The sequence below is a fragment of the Schistocerca piceifrons genome, chromosome 7 (genome assembly GCF_021461385.2).
Source record: "Schistocerca piceifrons isolate TAMUIC-IGC-003096 chromosome 7, iqSchPice1.1, whole genome shotgun sequence".
NCBI classification, from domain to species: Eukaryota; Metazoa; Arthropoda; class Insecta; order Orthoptera; family Acrididae; genus Schistocerca; species Schistocerca piceifrons.
In genome coordinates this window covers 498,104,783-498,128,335 of record NC_060144.1, presented here as the reverse complement: position 1 = coordinate 498,128,335, position 23,553 = coordinate 498,104,783, and the positions used below count along the sequence as shown (strand labels likewise).

At 39.8% G+C, this 23,553-nt stretch overlaps 1 protein-coding gene across 1 annotated transcript in view; it reads right to left on the bottom strand.

The window, feature by feature from the left end:
• The window catches only part of LOC124709047 (conserved oligomeric Golgi complex subunit 1), a 169,493-nt gene that overhangs the window by 3,112 nt on the left and 142,828 nt on the right, over positions 1 to 23,553 (bottom strand). The gene's annotated exons all lie outside the window — the stretch shown is intronic.

Here is a 23,553-nt window from a genome sequence, read left to right as displayed (position 1 = left end):
GAAGAAGAGAGGAAAAGACTGGACTAGATTGAAGAGAGAAACATGCTGGGGGAACAAAGAAAGAAAGAAAGAGATTATGATGCAAGCAGACCCAGCCAAGTGCTGGAAACTTTAAAAGATGATGATGACTCTTTATCATTATGTATGCGACACAAAGTGCTACCTTATATGATCCAAAATGCCACTTATAAAAACAGGATTTTCACAGAGCTCACACCTTGAGTTCTATTAGTGACAGAAAGGGAGGGTCAACGGTTTTGGATAGCCCTTGGGCTAGTGACCATATGTATGCACAACAGGATTGTCTTGCCGTAACTATCCCACAGTACAGGGTCAAAGTTTGAATATTATACTTTCTCCAGATTAGACACATGGAGCACAACGGTTGATTATTTTTGCATCAGATGTGGTCTATGGTGCACCTTATGGAACTAATGGAGGCATCCTTTAGTTCATGCGTCAGTTCCTGAGAAAACCCAAAAAAGCATGGTTTTGGATACCAAAACTGAGCCACATGTTCCAATGTTGTTATGCACAGCAAATGGTGGATATTTTTAGGGTATTCCTAAGATCCCTATATCAAACAAATTAAAAATTTTTCTTGATACCTTTATCCATTTCTGAGATACGGAAGTTCAAAGATCCCCCATTTGTACACACAAAATGTGAACATAAAATCTGGAGTGACGTGAGTCTAAATAATAAATAACAGCACCGAACTGCTCAAATATTAACGATATATTCTCTAGGCATTTATTTAGAGATGCCATCTTCCCGTTCCCAAAAATCTTTATGTGTTGTTCAGAAACACCCCAAAAACATGGTTTTTGGTTACCAAAACTGAGCTGCGGATGCCAAGACAGCTATGCACTGCAAATGGCAATAATTTTTATGCTATATGCCTAAGATCCAGCTCTTTAACAACCTTGAAAATGTTCTTTAAGTCTTTATCCATTTCCAAGATACAGAGGTTCAAAATTACCCTACTTGTACATGTAAAAAACGCACCTAAAACCTGGTGTGGGTGAAAATATTGTTCATAAAGCAATGTAGCATGGAGAAAAACACCGTAAAGTACCCCTGTTATCATCAGAGGGGTTCTGACAACCCTATGCTTCTGTTCTACTGAATCACATCCAAATTTTTGTGCACATAAAATCTGGTCTGACGTGTACAATTATATAGTTTTGCGTTATATCAATTTCACATACGTAAACTATCAAAAATTTACTAACAAACAAAGTTCTTTTCATATGAATGACATGCCAGTTGTGGCAGGGAAAAGAAGAGAATCAGAAGAAAAATGTTCCTAGTGAAGCACAAAAAAGGCGAATATGCTCCTGTTTATTAAAAGACTAACTGGAAAGAGGTATATCAGCTGCCTCATTCTACCTTCTTCAGAACTTTTAAAAATGCTCCCAAAAATTTTGGATTGCAAACATATTCAAGTTTTTTTCGTGCTGAGAGACAAGTAAATAGTAGCACTGGGAAAGAGATGGAGAAGTAATAACTACTGGAAGCTAGCAGATAATGGCTGTGGTATAGAAAGAGCGAAGGAGACAATGGCAGTGTGAGAGAAAGAGAACGACACAGTGGCACTGGAACATAGTTGACAGTCACAGAACAGTACTAGGAAAAGAGTGAAGAGTCAGTGCCAGTGGGAGCAGGAGTGGGTGGGTATGGGTGACTTACAGTCGTGGACTAATGGGTGTGAGCGAGTTTCAGTTAGGGGAGCCTGTACGAGTTTGTACGCCAAAATTGTTCAAAAAATTTTTAAAGGTGCTGTGGAAGGTAGAATGAGGTGACTGGTACACCACCTTTCAGTCTACGTCTTTTAACAAACAGGAGCATACTTGCCTTTTTTGTGCTCCAATTGGAATACTTTTCCTGCTGGTTAATTCTACGCTTTGTATAAGGTAATTACATTTTTTCATAAATTGCCTTTCTATGAGCAACTTTTCAACAAATATCAAAATTATGATTAATAAATAAATTTTAACACAATACAATAAAAATTTTGCTTACAGTGAGAACACATATTTAAGTAGATTGCTAGTTTGTTGGTTGGGTTGGAATGAAAGGGACTAAACTGCAACGTTATCAGTTCCTTTAACTGTTAAATGTATATTGCTAGTTATAGCTGGCAATTGCAGCGTTCACAGAGCAAATACTTTCTTTAATAACTGCATATGGAAAGCAAATTTAATTCAACCTCAGCTAACTGGGAACATCTACAATGTAACTTGGTGGCAATTCTTTATCTCCATTTTATTCTTGTGAATCTACAGGTTACTCTTCATGAGTATCCATGTGATAATTAATCATTCTGTAGCTCTTGTTATTTTACCCTGTGATGTCTCTATAGTAGATGCTGGCTGCAGAAAAGATCTTATTTTAACAGCATATTTGTCACAAAATAAAAATAATGTATCTACACCCTTTGTGGTTAACTTTTCAAAAATATGGGGGATTTGGCATTAATGTTGACAACTTGTCAAACAAACAAAAATATTCTCTCAGCAGGGGACTCAAACACACGACTGAGTGTTCGTTACTCTTCAGTAATTCTAGTTGTAGATTTCTGTACTCCAATTTTATTAAAAATTTGTTCTATTCTTTGCTTATAAAATATTACTGTTATGATAATGGCAATGTTTGTATTGTGATCACTTCTGTTATACCCTTTATTGAATTCAGTTTAGATATAAGAGTTCCATTCCTCATGAAACGTTCTTTTATATATTAAATAATTAACAAAGTTGCCATAAGCACATATAATAAAATTATTATTTTATTTTTGGAAATACGGCAGTCAATTCTGGCACAGTAAAGTATCCTTTGTCATTTCTGCTTGCTGTTCCTTTATACCTTTCCAAATAGTGCTGCACCCTCGTATGTAAAATGACATATAAACATGTCTACTAATCAATGTTCAAGACACAAATTGCCGTCACTTAGTCCTATGGCACGCAACCTATAATTTATTTTTGTTGTATCACTGATCACTCTGTACCAACTAGAACTTACTTTTCTTGTTATGTGATTTGTTGTGGACAATTTATCATATATTTTTCTATATTTTAGTCGGAATCTTTGGTTCTATTCTGTTCTTCATTTTACTGCTTACTAGCATTTGAATAACAGGTGACTGGATAATATGTTCTGAATTTCATGTATTATTTTAATGCAACTTATTCTGAGAAAATAAGATGTGATATATTTAACTTTAAATTTGTAGCTGCAACGTTTGCAGGAGGGTCTAAGCCACCAAGCCACTACATGCTATTAGAAATATAACAACTAAGATTGGTTCAGTCTGCTTATTAGAGTAGGATTTCCATGCTACAACACTTTCTGCACACTCACAACCAATAGCAAGCACTTACAGAATGCAGAATTGAAACATATCATTTACTCAAAATATAAAACCACATCATTGATAAAAAGTAACAGAACATAACGTTGTCAAATATTTTTTGTTTGTGGAGAAATTAACACCTACTAATTATTTATTAATTTACATTGAAAAAGAAAAAATACAAAGATACTAATGTCTCTTTTCCTTTTCAGAAAACTATAATTTTAAAATCTGAATTAAAAGCAACTTGTTCGATGGTTCATATCACTATTTTCTGTTATTCTCGTCTACAAACCAAATAATGTCATCTCTGAAAATTTCAATTGTTATTAGCCTTTTTGCATTACCAAACATCAAACCAAACAATTTAAAGCACATTTTTGGCATCGTTTGGTTGGAGCTGCACATCCCCACATACTGTAAATTCCAATGCAAATTAAATATGCAGCCCAAAGTCTTACCAACCACCAATCTTGTTCTTTATACACTCAATAGCATTAGAATTAGATATACCTGTGTGTTGTTCAGAAGGTGCTCATGTTATGATGGCAAACGGAACAATTCAGTATGTAAGTGACAAGGATGTTAGCAGACCACATACTGGCTGTCCGAGAGAGAGTCAAGCGCAGGGCACGCAAGATGCACATCAGCACTTTCGAACAGGATTAGACTGTGACTGGCAATCACATGGAACACCACTTCTCATGCTGATGTACAGGAACACACACAGCCACTGGATCTCGAAGCATGGAGGAAGGCCACACAGACTGATAAATTATTACTATTATTATTATCATTATTATTATTATTATTACCACCACCATTACTATACAAATGAACTTAACTATGAGGTTATCAGTCCCTCTATGCACTTAATCTTAGTAGTCTTCTTGTCTTGATCAATATTTTTTGTCTCTAACTTTTTAAAGTTGGATTAAAGGGAAAAGCAATACGTCCAGTAACAGTAGTGAAGGTAGTTTGAACTAAAAGGAAAAGGCGGAGGTAAGGGGCTGTTATGTGCTAGCATGACGCTGGACACTCCTTGGTGCAATGTATTATGTATGGTAAGAGGCTTCTCCAACCCCCTTCCTCTCCCCTCATTTCTCCTCCATGTTGCATCCCCACCCATCCTCCCAGACATCAATATAGAAAATACTGAAAGGAATGCACATCAAACAGTATAATAAGTTGAAAGGGAAAGGAGTTAAATGTGGAGGTTCAAGAAGTAAAAGATAGTACTACAAATTGGTTCAGATCAGCACCAAAGCTGAGGGCCTGTCAGACTTACGTTACCGGTGAATTGTACCACCTCCACACTATCTGCCTAAGCCGTCATGATGAGTAAAGGCTTTAAATTTTATTGTAGTACCTACTCCATGATAAAAGATGTAAAACAGTGTTGACAGCTAATGCTCCATCCACTAGCATTTGAGGTGAAGTACATTAAAATTCAGTTTGTGTCATAGGTCAGTTAGGATTCTGCATTCTTTGAATGTATGAAGTACCATCAAAAGTGTCCACATCGGTGCAGGGACGATGGGAGGGGTGGAGGGATGCGTTCCTCTTTTTTTGCAAGAGATATTCATGTGCAAGTTTGGTTTAACCAATACATTAACAGTATAAGACATCTGCTGCTTTGTGAGAGGCCGGGTATATAGTGCACCACTCTTGAAGTCCCACTTGACCAACTGGAGTTTGATTGTAGGTGCGGTATTTTGCCATTCTGAGTCTCAAGACCTCAAGATACAGTGTCTCTGACTGACCAAACATCAGTGTGTGCTGCTGTCAGTTGTAGTTTTCCAATGGGTAACACTGATCTGCTGCTTACTACTGCTCTAAGGAGTCACTACAGACAAGGAAGTTCATATTTGGAAGAGTTCCACTACATTGGAAAGCTCAAAATATGACTGCCAATTCTGGGAGCATATCTGGTTGAGGGTGTAGCTCAGAACCTCCTGCATAAACATAGGTACAACTGATGTGATCAATGACCTTACTGTCATAAGTATAAATGATGTAATGATGTGGATGATCACGATATATGGAGTCAAATATTTGCCAGTAAGTGGTGAAATCAGTAGTTCCATTGGCGCTACTGTGAATGTCCATTTGTATTACCTATCAGGCTTGGTGGTTTAGTGGTAAAGTACTTGCTTAGAAACTGAAAGGTCATGGGAACAAATACCAATCGGACCACAGAATTTTTCAGTCTGCCTTTAATCTACACTTCACCTCTTGCTGACATTGCCAGGAATTAAATGTGGTTCAGGTTCGATTTAAACTTCAGTTTCCCTTTCTCTAATTGGATAACTGCGGTACATTGGGGTCACGCAAGTTGCTTAAGTGCTATGCAGTTAAAAGACTTGCACACAGCCACTGATCTACACACAATTATTATTATTATTATTATTATTATTATTACCCACATTTTTGGCCTGGTATCATATCAGGAGGGAGTCTGAGATGCGATTCTTTGCATATAACAGAATGGGGGGAGGGGGTGAGTTGAAGTTCTCTACATAGATCTTCAACCATTCGTCAGCTGATCTGCCTGTTACGAGGTGGTTCATAAGCAGCTAGATCCAGTCTTTTCCGAACAATATGGGGTAACAAAGGTGTTCTAGTTGACGGCTGATACTGATCACACAGTTAATCAAGAGACAGTGGCATCATACTAGCAAAAGTGGTATTTCTGCCTGCACAAGGGGGGTATTGTTTGGGCCCCTCAGTGGCTCAGCATTTGTTTGCTGTGTACAGGCTTGCTCACTGCAAGGTTTCTGACGAGGCGCAGACTGGTAAGCATGCCACTCCTCTGTCATCGTAAGCTCTGGGCATGCTTCAGCAACCACTGTACAGTGTGGCAGTGGAACGTTACATGCCACAGGGAGCTGGGATTTAGGCCCAACTGCCTGGATGGTGTAAAAAAAAAAAAAAAAAAAAACCACCCTCAATCTCAAGGTGTGCTGTGCGCCAATGAGATGTATGGCTGTTGATGTGGAATGATTGTCAGCAGGCAACCTCTGGGGACACTGTCACACCTCAATTTCGTAAGGATGTCACATTAAACACCTTTCAGCCGTCTAGTTTCCAACCTTATTTTATTTGGCAACCAGTTTCAGCATTTTACTGTGCCATCTTCAGGCCCCTGACTGATGTGTAGGAAGATTCTACCTCGGTTGTGATCAAAACAAGGGCCAGCAATACTGGTATTAGTAGATTTTTGCTATAGCGATCACCTCAACCCTCATCCGCTGACTCGGCAGTCTGGAGCAGAGACTGCAGCATCTGCCTAGAAGAAAGGAGGATACAGGACATTAAAACAACAAAATGCATCCGGTATGGTAAAGCCAAGAAGATCTATAAAGCCTCCCATAATCATTGCATCAGTTCTTAAAAAGACTATTTCAACAGCCAATGCTACTACACAAATGGAGGTAGGTCAGCATTACAACCCGTGTCTGTCAGTGCATGCGTCAAGCTGTAGTTGTACTATTAGAGCCCACAGCCTTCCAGCCAAACTTCAACCTGTCCCCCCCTCCCCCTCTTCAGAGAGACAGGTTGGATGTGCAACCCCCTTGATAAATGGCTCCACACTATAGTGGAACATGGATGGGTTCAGGACTCATGTTGAGGAACTGAAACTCCTAGCCCAGGTATATTCTCTGTGCTTGTGTCTACAAGAAACATATTTTAAGGCCACTGACACTCCTCTGTGTTTGGCGCTATACCCTCCGCTGAAAGGATGATCTGACTCGGGAAAGAGCCGAGGGGGGGGGGGGGGGGGGTTGCTCTGTTTGTCAATAACGCACACCACTCCTCTGTTCTCTTCTCCTCGATTACTGATCTACAAGCCGTAGCCATTTAAGTTCATATGGGTCAGCAAATCACTATCTGCTCATGGTCTTTACCCTCGCTGGATGCAAAAGACTCTGAAGCTCTCACAGGCCTTACAGAACAACTCCCCAGCCCATTTCTCCTACACAGTGACTCCAATTTCTTGGCTGGGTTATCCTCAGTCATCAATCTGTCTTTCTGCTCTCCAGCCATTGCAGAGTCTGCTCAGTGGAAAGCAACCGATGACCTTCATTCCAGTGACTACTACTCACTTTGAATCCACCTGCTGTATGGAGCATTACTTGAACAGAAGACCTGGAAATTGATGGTCAACAGAGCTAACTGGACGCTGTTCAGCCAGCTGGCTGTGTTTAAAAATCAGGGCAGCATCCAGGAATGGGTGGACCAAATCACAAAAGTGATCCACCTTACCGTTGACATATCCAACCCAACATCCTTAAGTCATTTTAGGAGGCAACATGAACCTTGTTGGACCATTGATTGCTGCTCAGCAATCTGGGTCAGGCTTGTGGCATTATGAAGGTTTAAATGATACCCAACAGCAGACAACCTCACAGCCTTTCGAGTCACCAGAGAGAAGGCTTGATGTGTAATTCAGAAGAGGAAGAAAAGGTCATGGCAAGAGTTCCTGAACTCTATCAACTGTACCACTTATTCTACAGGATTGTGAGAAGCCATCAGGAGGACTTCCAGTAAATACAGTCGTTTACCAACAGCAGCTGTGCTGAAACAGGGGTGTCTCCAAACAATGCCCGGAGGGATCACTCAGATGATGACAGAGAATTTTAGGTCGACTGCTGTCAATGCCAGCCAGGATCTGCCGCTACTGTGTGACCACAGATAGGGGCCAGTTGGACCTCAGATCCAACAATTCTTTAGTCTTACAACTGCCCCTTCTCCATATGGGAGCTGGATTTGGCATTGTCTAAGGCTCCTGGTACTGCACCTGGTCATTACCAAATCTAGAACAGCATGCTTTAACATTTGCAATCCGCATCTAAGGAAATACACCTTGTATGTCTTAATTTGATATGGCTGACAGGTCTTTTCCTGATTAATGGAGAGAGACCATTCAGATAGCTATCCTCAAACCAGCAAAGAATTGAACATGGCCCAGTAGCTAACAGAGCATTGCCTTAATGAACTGCCCAAATAATTAACAATTGTCTCATGTGGATGCTGGAGACCAGGCAACTACTTAGCCACTCATAGTGTGGATTCAGGAGATTTCAATCCACTGTCAACAACTTGACCCTTCCAGAAGGGGCTATTCACAAGGATTTCCCACACAACCATCAATGTATCAGTGCACTCTTTGGCATCAGTAAGGCATACGACACTACTTGGAGACATAGTATTTTAGGGCACCTCCACCAGTGGGTCTTTTGTGGCCACATCCCATCTTCATATGGTCCTTCTTATCACAGTGCATTCTCAGTCCCGAGTTAATGACGTGCTGTCAGCTCATTTTGAGCAGGTGAATGTTTTTCCTCAGGGTAGAGTTTTAAGTGCAACTGTATTTACCATAGCCATAAGTAGAATCACATTGAGTTCTCTAAAATGCTCCTTATTCGAGTGGCCTGCAAGCCAGAACCCAGAAGGCATAGAATACCTTAAAGTGCCTTAGCCACAGGTCTTTGGGAGCAGACAGGACACACTTGTTCCAATTTTATGGGGCTTTCGTGTGATTGCAGCTAGACTATGGGTGCACAGTACATAGATCACTGAAGCTTTCTTATTTGAAGATTATTGACACTATCTATAATTGGAGGAGGGGGGGGGGGGGGGTGAGGGGGATTAGGCTGGGCACAGGTGCTTCTAGGACAAGCCCCATACCTAGTCTCTGTGCTGAGACTGAGGAACTGCCACTCACCATGCAGTGGCAGCTCCTCGTGGTGTGTCAGGCACGTAAATTCCTCACTGCTTCGAATTCACCTGCACACCCTACTGTTGCTCATCTGTCTCTGGAACGTCCATGAGCAACAGGGCCATTTGGGAACCACGTGCAGCATGTGCTGGAGTAATTTCGTGTGGAGCATGTACAACACCAACTCCAGGATTTTAACCGCCTGCCGTCCTGGTTACTGCACAAGCCCAGAGTAATTTTAGATTTTATGCAGTACAGGAGAGGTTGCACTCCTGCATATGTTTCTAATACATTACTTTATGATATTTCAGCTGAATGTCACAACTCTGTAGCTGAATTTATGGGTGGACTAAACAGGTGACTCCGATGGTTGATCTGCTGTTTCCCTAGAGAGTGCCCTCATGATCCAACTGCCTCAAGACTTTACAGTCTTCAATTCCAAATTATACGTGATACTGTGGGCACTGGAGCAGATGAGAAATGCTTTGAGTGCTACATTCCTTGTTTGTTCCGATTCCCTGAGCGCCCTTCATTCTCTACAACACAGTAAATAAAGTAGTCCAGAATATCCAGGACACCCTCCTCCTCCTCCTCCTCCTACAACAGCTGGGAAAGAAGAGGTCTTTCTGCTGGGTGTCACAGCACATGAGTATTGTGGTGAATGAAAGGTGGTTGCAGCAGCCAAGGAGGTGGGTCACGATCCTTAATTAGTTCAGCGTGTCATCCCTCTGTATGCTATTGTCTCGCTGTTGAGTTAGTCATGCACAGATGGGAAGACGAGTGGCTGGAAGTGACATACAATAAGCTGTGTCTACTTAAGTCAACAACATGGTTATGGCATATCTCCTTACTTGCCTTTGTATATGCCACAGCCCTAAGACACATACATTTTGCTCAGGAGAGAGGACTCTCCAATGTGTGGTGCTTGTGGCATACAGATCACAATGTGACACATTTTACTAAACTGTGCTTTATTTTTAGAGCTGTGGACAGCAGCTAATTGGCTGACAGATTTGCTGTCTATTTTAGCTGATAATAAAAAAAATGCGGTGTGACTTTTAAAATTTTGTGAATTGTTTGACTTGTCACCCTAAAATTTTAGAGTGACATTTTTAATGTGTTACCAGGGTGGTTGGCCCATCTGTGTTTTCAGTAAGTGATCAACCACCCACATAATGCTGTGAATCTATTTTAGTTTTCCTATAGTCTTTGTTGTGTTTTAATTAGCAGTTTTCGAACTTCTTCCCATTTGTCACAATGTTTTGTGAGTTAGTGTGATTGAGTGGGTGATAATGGGAGAGAGTAAGTGTGATTTTATCTTAGTTTGCCTTTTATATTTCTTTTATCACATTTTCTGTGTTTTAACCACATTTGTTTGTTTGGGCTCTTTGAGTCTAACTGTTAGTCTTGCCCAAGTACAGATGGTTTTTCTGAACCGTAAGCAACACATACACAGTCTAAGTGAATTAAAATTAGCAGTTTATAAAACCTTAATAAAGCCATTAGGTCTGTTCCCATGAAAAAGTTGCTGAGGAAACAGATATCATTTAGTTCCCTCATGCAGTTATACTTGAATCCTCGTATGTGTGGTTTCCACATTAGGTTACCACCAAATAATAGTTCTAAAAAGTGGAATTTGTCAAGTACGTCTAGTGGCTGGTTTCCTAAGTGAAGTTTTGGGTGTGAATGTACAGACAAAAGTCTGCAAAATGCACAACAGGAAATTTCATTAGTGAGAAACAATACCCACTCTTCTTGCCCATCTTATGCCCCGTGTATAGCACTTTAAAGGTGCTATTCTACAGTATGGAGAGATGCTGAGCAGTAATATATACATAATTTGTCTGTCTACAATGCTGGCGAGGCCTCGGGATTCACAGTGGCTACAATACCAATGACTGCAATAGCAAAAATGGCAGCAACCAGCACCGATTTCTGTAAGATGCTATTCCTTGGATCACTGGGTACCAAGGATCATGCCACCTCATACCCAAATATATCCTGGTGATGCAAAGTTCTGTACAAAAATGGGTAGGCAACCCAAAATCTCCACTTGTGTAAAGAAGGTAAAATGTGATATCACCACATAGTATCATAAACATTTTGGAAATCAAAGGATACAGTAAAAAAAAAAAAAAAAAAAAAAAAAAAAAAAAAAAAAAAAAAAAAAAAAAAGGTGGTTAGCGATAGAACAAGATTCTCAGAAGCCACACTGAAATTACGAAAGTAGTCATTTGCATTTGAAGCACCAATGAAATCAATTATAAGCATTATTCCTAACAATTAACTATTTAGATAAATTAGTCAATAATTACCTATGTTATGTGCATCTTTCCCCAGTTTCAGCATAGTACTACTATGCTCTCCTTCTACTTTGGGCAAAAATTCTCTCTCACCATACACGATTAAAAATCACCAGGATACTCATGATTGCTGTTGTTCATGTGTTGAAGCAACTGGTTGTGGATTTTTCAAAAGCTGGCGACATATCAACATGAAGCTAAGGCACTACTGAGTTCTCATTCATTAAAAGGACCACTACAGGTTTCTACATGATGGGAGTGAAAGAACATAATGTTAAGCTCCACTAGCTGTCTATAATTTGTAAAGGCAGGGTGGTAATTTTGAGATGCAGGTTTTTCTGCAAACTGTGCTGTGATAAGTTCCGCAGTATCCAGGGAGTCAGAGATAATGTCTCCATTAGAAATTCCTGTGTGTAGTTGATGTCCACAAATACATTGAATTTAACCTATACTTGGGGAGATAATGGAATGTGCACCATTATAGAGGAGACATATTGTTTCAACATTCTTTTTTCCATTTTTTAATAAAAAGCTGTACTTTCACTAAGAGTCATTTGAATGTAATCAAGTTGGTCATATGGGGAAGTCATTTATAGCATCGCAGTGCTCTTCATCGTTCTCTAAAGGCCTTTGTTATTTCATTGAATGCCAGAGTACACAATTTTGTGTAGGAAGGTCTGTGGAAAAAGGTATAATTGTGAAAGGAGCTTCCTGCACTACCTCAGCGATATTTTTCTCCTGGGTGATTTGAATCTGCAATTTGGAAGCATAGGCTGGCCAATTAGCTTTTCTAAGGTATTAGCATGTTAAAGAGTTGTCAACATTTTGGTCTGGTAGGGATTGCACGATTGGCAAGTGATCACTGTCACGCAGGACTTCATGGATATTCCACTGCATCATGGTGGTGACACTCAGGCTGCATACTGAGAAGTCTACACAGGATAAGGTACAACAGGCGACGCTAAAATATGTTATTGCTCCTGTGTTTAGGACGCAGAATCGAAATTCCACAAGAAGATTTTCTAAGAGTTGTCCTCTACCAGACTTAACACTACTACCTCAAAAAGGATTATGAACATTTAACTCCCCCATTAATATTAAGGGTTTGGGTAATTTTGCTACAAGGCTAGCTCTTGTCTCTCAATGACAGGTAAGTACTGCATGTTGTTATCTTTCTTTATATATGGAAACAGGTAGCTACTACCCTTAGTCTGTTGTGAAGTGGCAATTGTTTGCTGCAGATGTTAGGTTGTATTAGTGCACATATACTCTCTTTACACTGACACGATCATTGCAATAGGTATGATGTCTAATATTAGAGAGATGGTTCTCTAACAAAAGTAATCCCTATGTCGCATACTATATGACAGGTTGCCATCAGTTGGCAGAGCTCTGCCAGGTGGTGGGACTATCCATTACAACTCCTTTGTAATAACATTAAAGAGGTTGAAGCATTGCAGAGAAGATGAAAGATGTAGGTGTTGGTCTTGTGCTACCTGTGAGGCATGGGGTAACATCCACATATGTGGAGTCTTCTGTATGTAAGGGGATATCTGATTCTGTCTGAACTGTCAAATCTGCTTCTAGTTTAGGTTTTTCCTTTCCTTCTGTCTGACTTATACTTATTTCTCTCTCTTTTTGTACCTAAGGAGGTTAGAGTTTGTGTGGCAATTTGTTGTCTTTAAGCTCCAGATTGGGTGATGAAGGAGCTGCTCTGTGTCACGTTGCCTGTGGCTCTTTCATCCACTGGCTTGTGTGAGGTCACATTTCTGCTTCATGTCAGGAGGAGAATGTCTTGGATGGTGTCCTATCCTACATAGATGCAGAAACAATTGAGGTGTTTCCAGCTGCACCAGCATGGAAGCTTTGGTGTTATATGTTTGTAGACTAAAGTAGTTACTACTTCAAATGAGTAGTCATGCGATTTGTGTGGCTGTGGCTAAAAGGCATATCAGGTAGAAGACTGTGCACAGTGCTTGAAATAATCTAGACCATTTTGATGATGTGAAGACATTCATATTTCTTTGTGGACACAAGATAAGGTAACAGGTCTAGCATTTTATATTCTTGGATCTCCCTTTCTCCTCCTCCTCCTCCCTCTCTCTCATTTTTTTTTATTTTCTTAGGCCAATGAAGGCTGTTGAATGTGGAGGATGCTGGCGTGGGTAACCAACACATACAGGAAATTGTACACAGTCAGTTATCCTACAAAGCCTTTCCACAGATAGGGTCAACGACACAGCAGGAAGACATATCACCAAAGCATAGGCACTGGAAATGTACATAATAGCACATTCATAGACCATAACATAAATGTCTCAAATAATTCTTTTCCCTTCAAAACCAAAAATAAAGGCAATCCTGTTTATTCTGTTGTACTTGGGGCCTTTCTGGATTTGGCAGATGAAATCCTCATATTGTTAAGTTGGATTGCCATCCATCATTGGTCTGCTGTTTCAAGTCTTGGTGGGGTAAAATAGTGGGTCACACTGAACAATGCAAAATTTGGGAGCCAATAACAACATTAAGAATTAGGATAGATTGATACCATATAGAGGAGACACTTAACGGCAGATAAGCATATTTAAAATACGACTTAGTTGTTGGACACAAACCACCTTCAGAGTTTTAAAAACACACTCACTCTCTCTCTCTCTCTCTCTCTCTCTCTCTCTCTCTCTCTCTCACACACACACACACACACACACACACACACAATTGTCACGGCTGTCTTTGTGTGGAGAGGCCCAGCTGAAGTGAGTAGATATTTCAGTTGAAGGTGGTAGAGAGGGTACAAGTAAGGTGTGGGGTGGGAACTTGTAATCGCTGCTTTACAGCCTGTGTCACTGTATTCTTCCCACCAACGCCAGCTTTTCTGAACTGCACAAGTGGGAACTCTCCCTGCAACATCCCTTGGTTGCCATCAAACCCCTGGCCTCAACCACTGCTAGTGCCAGTACTTCACCTGCCTCAACATTCTTCTCTGCTCCCATTTCATCCTTACACAAGCCTTCTGTGTCCCCCCCCCCCCCCCCCCCCCAGTGGGACTGTGTAGTCATCCCCCCCCCCCCCCCCCCGCACTCAACCCCACCCCCCACCCACTCCTCACTTCTCCCCAGCTCAGCCTCCAAATGCTGAATGCTGCTGTCCACATCCCTGTACTCACCATGTCCCTGTAAACTCCCACAGGCACTGCTATAGTATCTTCTCCCACCCGCACCCTGCTATACCTCCCCTTCCCAACACATGCCTCTTATGTACATTACCCACTCCAGAAGATAGTGTCCGATAGCTTAGTCTACTTTTAAATATGCCTGATTGCTGCTCAGTGCTTCTTCTGTGTGCTAAATAACACTATTTCTAATTCATATTCTTGGTTGGTTGGTTGATTTGGGGTAGTGGACCAAACAGCGAGGTCATCAGTCCCATCAAACAGCGAGGTCATCGGTCCCATCAGATTAAGGAAGGATGGGGAACGAAGTTCGCCAAGCTCTTTCAAAGGAACCAACCCGACATTTGCCTGAAGTGATTTAGGGAAATCCTGGAAAACCTAAATCAGCCGCTGGTTTGAAGTGGCATCCTCCCAAATGAGAGTCTGGTGTTCTAACCACTGTGCCACGTCACTCGGTCATATTCGTGGGTCAAATAGAGATTTTTATGCGGACTGACAGTGACAGGAACGTCTCCCAGTTTGTTACATTTCAGGAGTGCTTGTGCCTGCATAGCAGTTATGTTTTGATAAGGAGGGATCCATTTATCACTTTTTCCCCCAATACAGCTACCGAACTTATCCTCACTATATTTCACAAAGATTATGGTTGTAAATGAGTCTCCATTAGTTCAAGAATGTATCAGGTATTGACAGAATTTGTGAGTTCCTCTGCTCTGTGCTTGTGCTTGTCGCTCATCCCTCGATGAGGCCAGAGATCGAAATGCAATGGGGCTGTAAGTTTCTTCGTTAAAGAATTTCTCTCTATCCACTGAGTGACAAGTCATTACAGTTATTGTTTTGGTTTAATCTGATTTGCTTCATCTGTGAAACATCTGCCCTGATGACATCTGATCTGATTAAGTACTCTCACCACAGACACCATCCAGCCGCAGAAAAGGTGATCTTGGCTTGATGACCTTGCTAGGAGTCCTGGTTCTCAGGAAGATGACATTTCTTGGCATTTATGTGGAGTCAACAGCTCTGACAGTAGAAGTTGCAACCCTTTGTTTTCAGGGAGCTCTACTGAGAGGGTAAATGACATCACTATGATGGAATGGCCTACCACAATGGTTTTCAAACACATTGATATGTCTGTTTAGTTATTGTGTGTAAGGATCTTCTATACTATAGGTACATTGGTGATATCTAAGCCGTTTTTCGCCACCTGGTCCACACTACAGGAAAACTTTGGAAAATTGAAGTGAAATCAAAAATGGAACCAAAAACACTTAGCCAAAATGTTCATGGTCAAAAGTAAAAGGAGAAAGATGTAAACAAAAGATATAACAACCTAGAGAAATAGTTGTGTCAACATCAAGGACTCTCATTATGGGCTCAAAAGTATGAGAAGTAAGGAAAGTTGGAGTTGAGATATTGCAGCACAAGAAAGGAAAGAGCTGATACAATAGCTTGTCACTCAGTGCTTGCATTGCACAGACCCACAAGGGAGTCGTGAGCCCCCTGGGGGCCAGACTGAAAATCACGGTACACATCGGTATGTGTCAATGGCAGGGTATGAGAATACTGAAAATAAAATGTATACTCATCAACAGGGCACCATTCAGACAAGATCGTGGAGGCAGTCTCATGTGAGGGGTACATACAAGGTATGGGTACATCAGCCATAGTCTTTCACCAGTGAATGACACAAAAATCTACTTTCGAATAATGTGCAGCTGTTTCATCACATACTGCACTTACAGGTTACCTGTACTTTCAGAAAGACAATGCACAAACATTTGCTCCTGAATAATAACTTTCTTTCCTATTTCACAGCTTCAACAGTGGCATAAATCTCACACAGAACTTTTTCACTGATTAATGACAAAAAGTTTTCTAATTGAGCTTCATTTGGAAACTGGAATGTACATGCTAATCAATATTCTATTTTTGTTGGGGACAGGTGTGTAGTTATGGAGATCTTATCATGTGAGGCCCTCTGACTGTAAAACTGTTTGCTTACTGCTGCACAGCTAAAGGCAGTGAGATAATACTGCCATAGATTTTTCTAGTGATTTAGAGATTTGCAACTGAGTGTATCTACTACAGGGACAGCAGAATACAAAAAATAATAGTACTCCAGCAGCAACACTGAAGTGCAGCTGCATGGTGGTAACAAACAATGTGGCAAGGGTTGGCACTTGAGATGGGCAAGTTAGGCACATTCAAGACGTTTGTGCAGAAGAGCTTTAAGTGATAACTGTACCCGGCTGTTTTAGCACTACATGGCTTGCTCTCTATCAGTCAATAACAACAAAAGATATTAAAATCCCAGTAAACATTTTTTTTTGCCATATCTTCCTAGCCCGAACAGTTTAACATGTTTTTAAACTGAAATCACACCAGACTAATTTGGGGCCACTCAATCAAATGTGGGAATGAGGATATAAGCTTCCACTTAAAATATTATTTTGTTTCTAGCAAGAAATGAACTGATCCACCAACACTGAGCGCTATGTGACACACATTGTAGTTGTACTTGTTCCCATCTACACATTACAAAAACAAAATTCTCCCAATGACTGATACACCATGGTGTGTGTGTGTGTGTGTGTGTGTGTGTGTGTGTGTGTGAGAGAGAGAGAGAGAGAGAGAGAGAGAGAGAGAGAGAGAGCTGAGATGAACGAAAAGGTGTTCTAACACACAATGAAAAAATAATTATCAAATTCAATTCTAAGATCAATTCTCTCTTTTACTTGTAAGATTGCATTGTCTTCACTGAGTGTATCCATCCACCAAATCTTTTGTCTTCCTCAAGGTCTTCATAGATACAGACTGAGCTAGTGTGTATAATATGTCTCTTTCTCCTGCACTGCTCTCAGTACATGTTCATACCATCGATGGTGGACTTCTCACTTATTCTTAGCAACTGCATTCACACTAACCCCCTGACAAAGCTGTTTCTTACAGTGTCTGCCAAAGTCACTCACGTTTTCTTCTTATAGATAGACATCCACAGTATGGATATGTTAGGCCCCCCTAAGGGAAGTGGAAGTGTTTGTATCACTATGAGCTATTATAAACCATGAAATTATGGGAAAGAGGAAATGAGTGACTGCAAAATTCTAGGGTACACAAATGTGGAGAGATAATGTAGATAAGTTCTTTTGCTTGTATAATGACTGTATTTCTCCTTTCATCCTTCAGTATGAAGCCTTTCTATTCCTCAACATCCATGAAGATTATTTTCTTACAGCTACCTTCTTTCCTTATGCACCCTCTTTGTGCACTACAATTTAATTTTGTTTATTCCAATTATCTGCATTTAACAGAATCTCCAAGTCACTGAAGAATATGGATATCTGATACTGTATGTTAATGTTTGGCAAAAAGCATGTTAATTTGAAAGCTGAAGAAATCAATGAATTTCTATCACCAAACATATTGTAGGTACAAGTGAATTAATTTTCAATCCAGCAATTTCATTTACATCCATCACTCCCTGTCAACCAGTTTAGTTAGTTAATGACCCTAAATAATTTGTAATGTATTATTGTACAGAATAAATTAGTGTGTTACCAAATCAGTCATTTGGCAACACTTTAAGAACGCAATGTGTTATTAATATGAGGAGACACACACACACACACACACACACACACACACACACACACACAGGATGGTTAAATGCCAAGGCAAAAACTCAACATTATAATTATTGGCACAGCACAAATTAACAGTCAAGTGCTGTTAGTATAATCAGGTCAACAAAGAAGACACTTCATTTCTGACACTGTACCTATAAATGGGGCTCCGTCAACTTCTTATAGGCGAAAATACTGAAATAAATAATATTTATTGTTATATTATGGCTTTTCAAGGATATAAAAACTTTTAAAACAACCACTGTTTGGTCATGTTCACCACAAGATCAGATCATTACATGGCATAAAGCAAGCTAAAGCACATAGAAGTCTTTGAGTTAATAACTGGTCCTTCAACATATAGAGTATGGGAGGACAATAAGTTACTTTTAAGTGAAAAGATAAACAAAAACAAGAGCCAATCATATCATTATTTGGAAACTATATAAGCAGAAAGCAGGAAATGTAAAGCATCCCAGAGGTAGCAGACTGTGGAACTATAAAATAGGAATCATCATCATACGTAACAGTTTCCGGCCACGAGTCAGCCAGTTTTGCACATAAGTTTTTCCATTTTCCTCTCTCTTTCCACCATTATGCTGGCATCACTCTGTTTCATTTTTCTTCTTTTCTTGAATGTTCTGCTACACTCTTTATAGCCAACCATCCCTAGGTCGTCTTCTTGGTCTCTTGCCTTGAAGCCTTAATTCATTTACCACAAAGCTGGTCTTATATCCACTCCTATAAGGTAACTTCCTTTACCATCTCCCTCATCTCTTAATTTGTCCATCTTTTTACTTCCCCTCAGCTTCTGTGAAATTTCACTTCCTGTGCTTCTATCTTGCTTAAATTTCTTGTCTTCATTGTGAATTTTTCGGAAGTGTAAGTCAGGATAATCAAATATTAGAATCAACACATTATTCACTTGGTCATCTGTGTGATAACTTTATCGCATAATAAGTCTGATATTTCTCGGAAATGTTACTGGTTGCCTCCATTTCTCATTGACTTCTTCATTTCTTTCTTTCATTTTGTTTTGTTGAATGTGTCAACTTTTTAAAGTTGTTCCTTTGCAAGTTCATCCTGGGGTAGTCCTCTCCCTTTGTCTGTTCACATCATGAACTCATTCTTCTTCGCATTAAATTTCATACCATCTAATCCAACCATCTCTGCCCATGCAATTATTGTTGCTGAAATTTATCTTCCTTAATCCCCAGAGCACTAAGGCATCACTGGAAGTCAGTATCTTGTGCACCATGTCATTCACAACAAGCACAAAAGTTAGAGAGGAAGTGCAGTTTCTCATTTTAAGCCCCTTCTCTTCTTTATCTATTGCCTTATCTCCTATTTTAAATTAGCTTTTACTTCTGTGCCACATTTATTTCAGCCTGCCAATTTCATATTTTTGCCTGCCTATGTTATCCAGCACTACCAGTACCCTACTGCAGCACACATTGTTGTACACATTCTCAAGATCCAAGAAGGCTGTCAGTAAAAGTTGCCTATGCTCAATGTCTTTCCTGCAGCTGCCTCATCACATGCATGAAGTCTGCAGTTCACCTCCCAGCCTGAAGCATGCTCCAATTTTATCTCATCTTTGTTCCTTATTCTCTTTCCTCAAATTTTCTCAAATATTTTTGCAGAATGGCAAACTAGTGTCACTCCTCCATAATTTTTCAGTTCTCTTGTTTACTTTCTTAAAGTCTTCTGAAGTTGTCTTCTTGATCAAAACAGCTCTCACAGTATGGTATAGCCACTGCCACTTTATAATATAAGCTGTTCATACCATTTCAACTGACACTCAATCTACACCTCTTCCATAGTTCCCATTACTGATTCAACTTCTGTCAGGATCAAATCGTTTCCCTAGGTTGCTATCTACCTCTTCAAAGTGGCTCTCCTCCTCAGCTTTCCCAACGTGGATTTAAAAGACTTCTAAGTGCTCTTTCCACATTACTTTTACTTCTTTTTATTATTTATCTTTTCCATTTGCATCTAGCTTAGTGGGGTTACTCATGCCTTTCCTCTTTACCCTCGTCATCTCATACTGTCATTTTCTGTTCATTTCACCTCTGTCCATAAGTTGAACCATGTCTTATCTCTTCTGATACTATCTTCCTGATGTTAGATTCACCCACTGCATCTTGGGTCATTTGCCGAAACATATCTCAAATGTTCTCTTCTTGTCCTGCACAGATTTTTTGACTCTCACTCTATAAAGTTTTTTTTCTCACCTTATAACGTTGCTTGTTCTTCCAGAAACAGACACTGCAGTTTCAACAAGCATTGTTTTAAACTTCTACCATTCCTCTTCTACTATTATGACTTCACTTAAAAGTGCCTTGTTCCCTTACATGTTACTTTTCTCTGATTTCCTCCTCTTTCAGTTTCCATTTTTTTCTCTCTCTCTTGTCTTTGTGTTCTTTTTTTTCAATCATGGCTCTTTGACTAATCAGTGGCAGGTGGTGGCCATAATCTGATGAAACTTAGTGCATTACCTTTAAGCCAGTGACATGCGTTTTTATTCCTTGTCAAAGATGGTACAGTCCATAGCAGACGTCCATTTCTAATCACAGCTGTACCATAATACTTTAAGACTTTCTTACTGCTTATCCCAAAAATTTCAAATCAGCAACACATTTTTCTTGCAGAGATCTCATAGCTTCCTTCCTTCTTTCTTCCTTTCTGTTACCCCATCGTCCCTTTCCCAATATCTCTTCATATCCTTTCCTTTTCTCTTTTTCCCTCTGCCGGCAGGAACATTGGGGTTACCTACATTACTGTATTCTGACCATCTGTATCCCAATATCCTCCTCCAAGTATACCTTTTCCTGTATCTAAAAACCTACTTGTGGACCATGTACCTGCGTTATCTCAAAAGGCATTTATTGTCTGATATTTTAACTTCATTATCCTGTCATTTATTCCTTTCACATCCTCTTCAAGACCATTATGGAAGACAATCCCAATTCCGTTCTTCATTCTAGCTCATTTTCATTCCAGTATGGCTGGAATCCTTTCATCAGCTCTTTTGTTCCTTGTCCTCTCCACATTGTGTCCCCCAATCCTACGACGACCAGTTTTCTTCTTCCAGCAAATCTGTAACTTCTTCTGTTTTCCTTCTCCAAGTATGTAGGTGCAAAGATCCAATTCTTAGCCCACTTCCAAAGCCTTCTCTGTTTCCTTATATTCATTCTTTCTGGGGCTTGTTTGTGTTTTGAAAACAAAGTAGAAATAACTGTTTAAATTAAGACAAAAAATGTGCAAAGAGAACACTGAATACTGGAATGAATTTTCACACAAATGAAAAAGAAACAAAAGTCAGTTGAAAATGATACTGGAATGGTTAAAAGTGAGCAAAGACAGCATGAAGAAACGGAAAAAATAGAAAATTTATTTTAACCAGAAAGCATACTGAGTAATACAGGGACAGGAAAACAAAAAGAAAAGAAAAGGGGGAAAAAAAAGAAAAGAAAAAAGGAGAAAAACTGCACCACCTGACTGTTAAGTTCAGAAACTGTCTACAGCCAATAAATAAAGCAGAAGATATCTGTATAAATAATAATAAAACCAGTGATGAATGGTAGTTACAGAAGGATAAATTACATTTTGCTATATGATGGTTCAGGAAGACAATGCACAGCCTGCTTCGGATCAGGTGATACATGTACTGCAGTAAAGGACCCAAACTCCTCGTATCATTTTCTGTAACTAATCAGTTAGTACAGTATCTTCAATTGGAAGAAGGAAGACCAGACAGAATGGCTTTTCTCAATGGCTGACAATAAAGTAGTATCAAGGAAATGTCTCCAGTTACTGAGTTCAGTAGGAAAACTGTTTCCCAAAGAATTCAACCTTACAGAGTTGTCGTCCTTCAAAATTCCCATATTTCAAAGGCCACGGAAAAAAAAACAACAGTAGATATGACAATGAAATTGTACCATGTGCTACAGCATATCAAACAATTTATAAGCCATCATATGTTCCAACTATTGTTGTCAGAGTGCAGTATGATTGCATGAAGTGAAAGTGGCTACTCTGTAGAGCAGCAAGCAGTATTGTGGTTTGCACAAACATAATCAACTATTACTGTGCAAAGAAATTACTGCAGGTTCTATTGATGTGAAAAAATTAAAGAATGGCATCATAAGTTTTTGGCAGTTTTATATTTTGGAAGAGACAGTGGAGGACATCAGACATGCATTTCTCAGAAGCCCACATTAAGTTAATTCAGCAAGCATCTAGGAAACTTAATGTACTCTGAGCAACACTGCATTGTGCAGTAAACCATCATCTTCATTTGTATGCTTACAAAATGCAAATTCTGTAATATCTAATGCTGTACGACAAAGCATGCTAACAGCAATGAGCTACAGATGTGCTGCTGTGTACTGACATGAATGCCAGCATCCTGAAGAAATGCTTATTCTCAGATGAGGCACCCTTTGACATATCAGGAATAGTTAATCAGTGTAATGTTCAGATTTGAGGTTCATAACATCCGCACACTATCATGAACATGTTCGTGGTAGACATAAACTGAATGTCTGGTATGAGCTACTGCACGAAAGGACTGTCCAAGCATTCTTCTTGGCAGAAAATACAGTAAGTGCATCAGTGTATCTGGACATGTTGGAGCAGTCTGTATACCCTCAGACACAAAACTTGCAACACAAAATCACCTTTCAACAAGATGGTGCTTCACCACATTGGTCAAAGGCTGTTCACAAGTTCCCGTCAATGAAATTTCCCTATCGCTGGATTAGATGCAGGGGATCCATCAGCTGGCCACCACTTTCCCTCAACATTACCCCACTGCAATTCATCTTGTGGGGATTTATGAAGGACTGTGTGTACACTATCATAGTGAACAATATTCCTATGTAAAGACTATGTATCAATGATGTGATTGCAACAGTGACAGAGGACATGTTATGAAGAACAAGGCAGGAATTTAATACAGCAGATGCAGCTCACAGCATGGAAGTTGTGTTTGGAACAATTTAAGTGAGATACAATCTTGAGCATTGAGTTGTACTCATCAATAAGACGTGGATTCGTCATCATATTCTGAAAATGAAGCACAAATCAAAATAATGGGTTACTGCACATGAATCTGCTCTGAAGAGAGCAAATGTGGTTCCATCGGCTGGAAAAATTATGACAATGATTTTTTGGAATATGAAGGGCATCGTAAATATAGACTTTTAAAAGGTAGAAAAATTATCTCTTCACATTACTACAATGGACTATAGGTCAGCTTTGACAAGAAATTCAAGGAAACAGTCCTATTTGGCAAAGAAGTTCACCCAAACAATGCACTAGCACATTCATCTGGAACTATCTGTGCAAAACTGCATAAACTGTTGTCACAA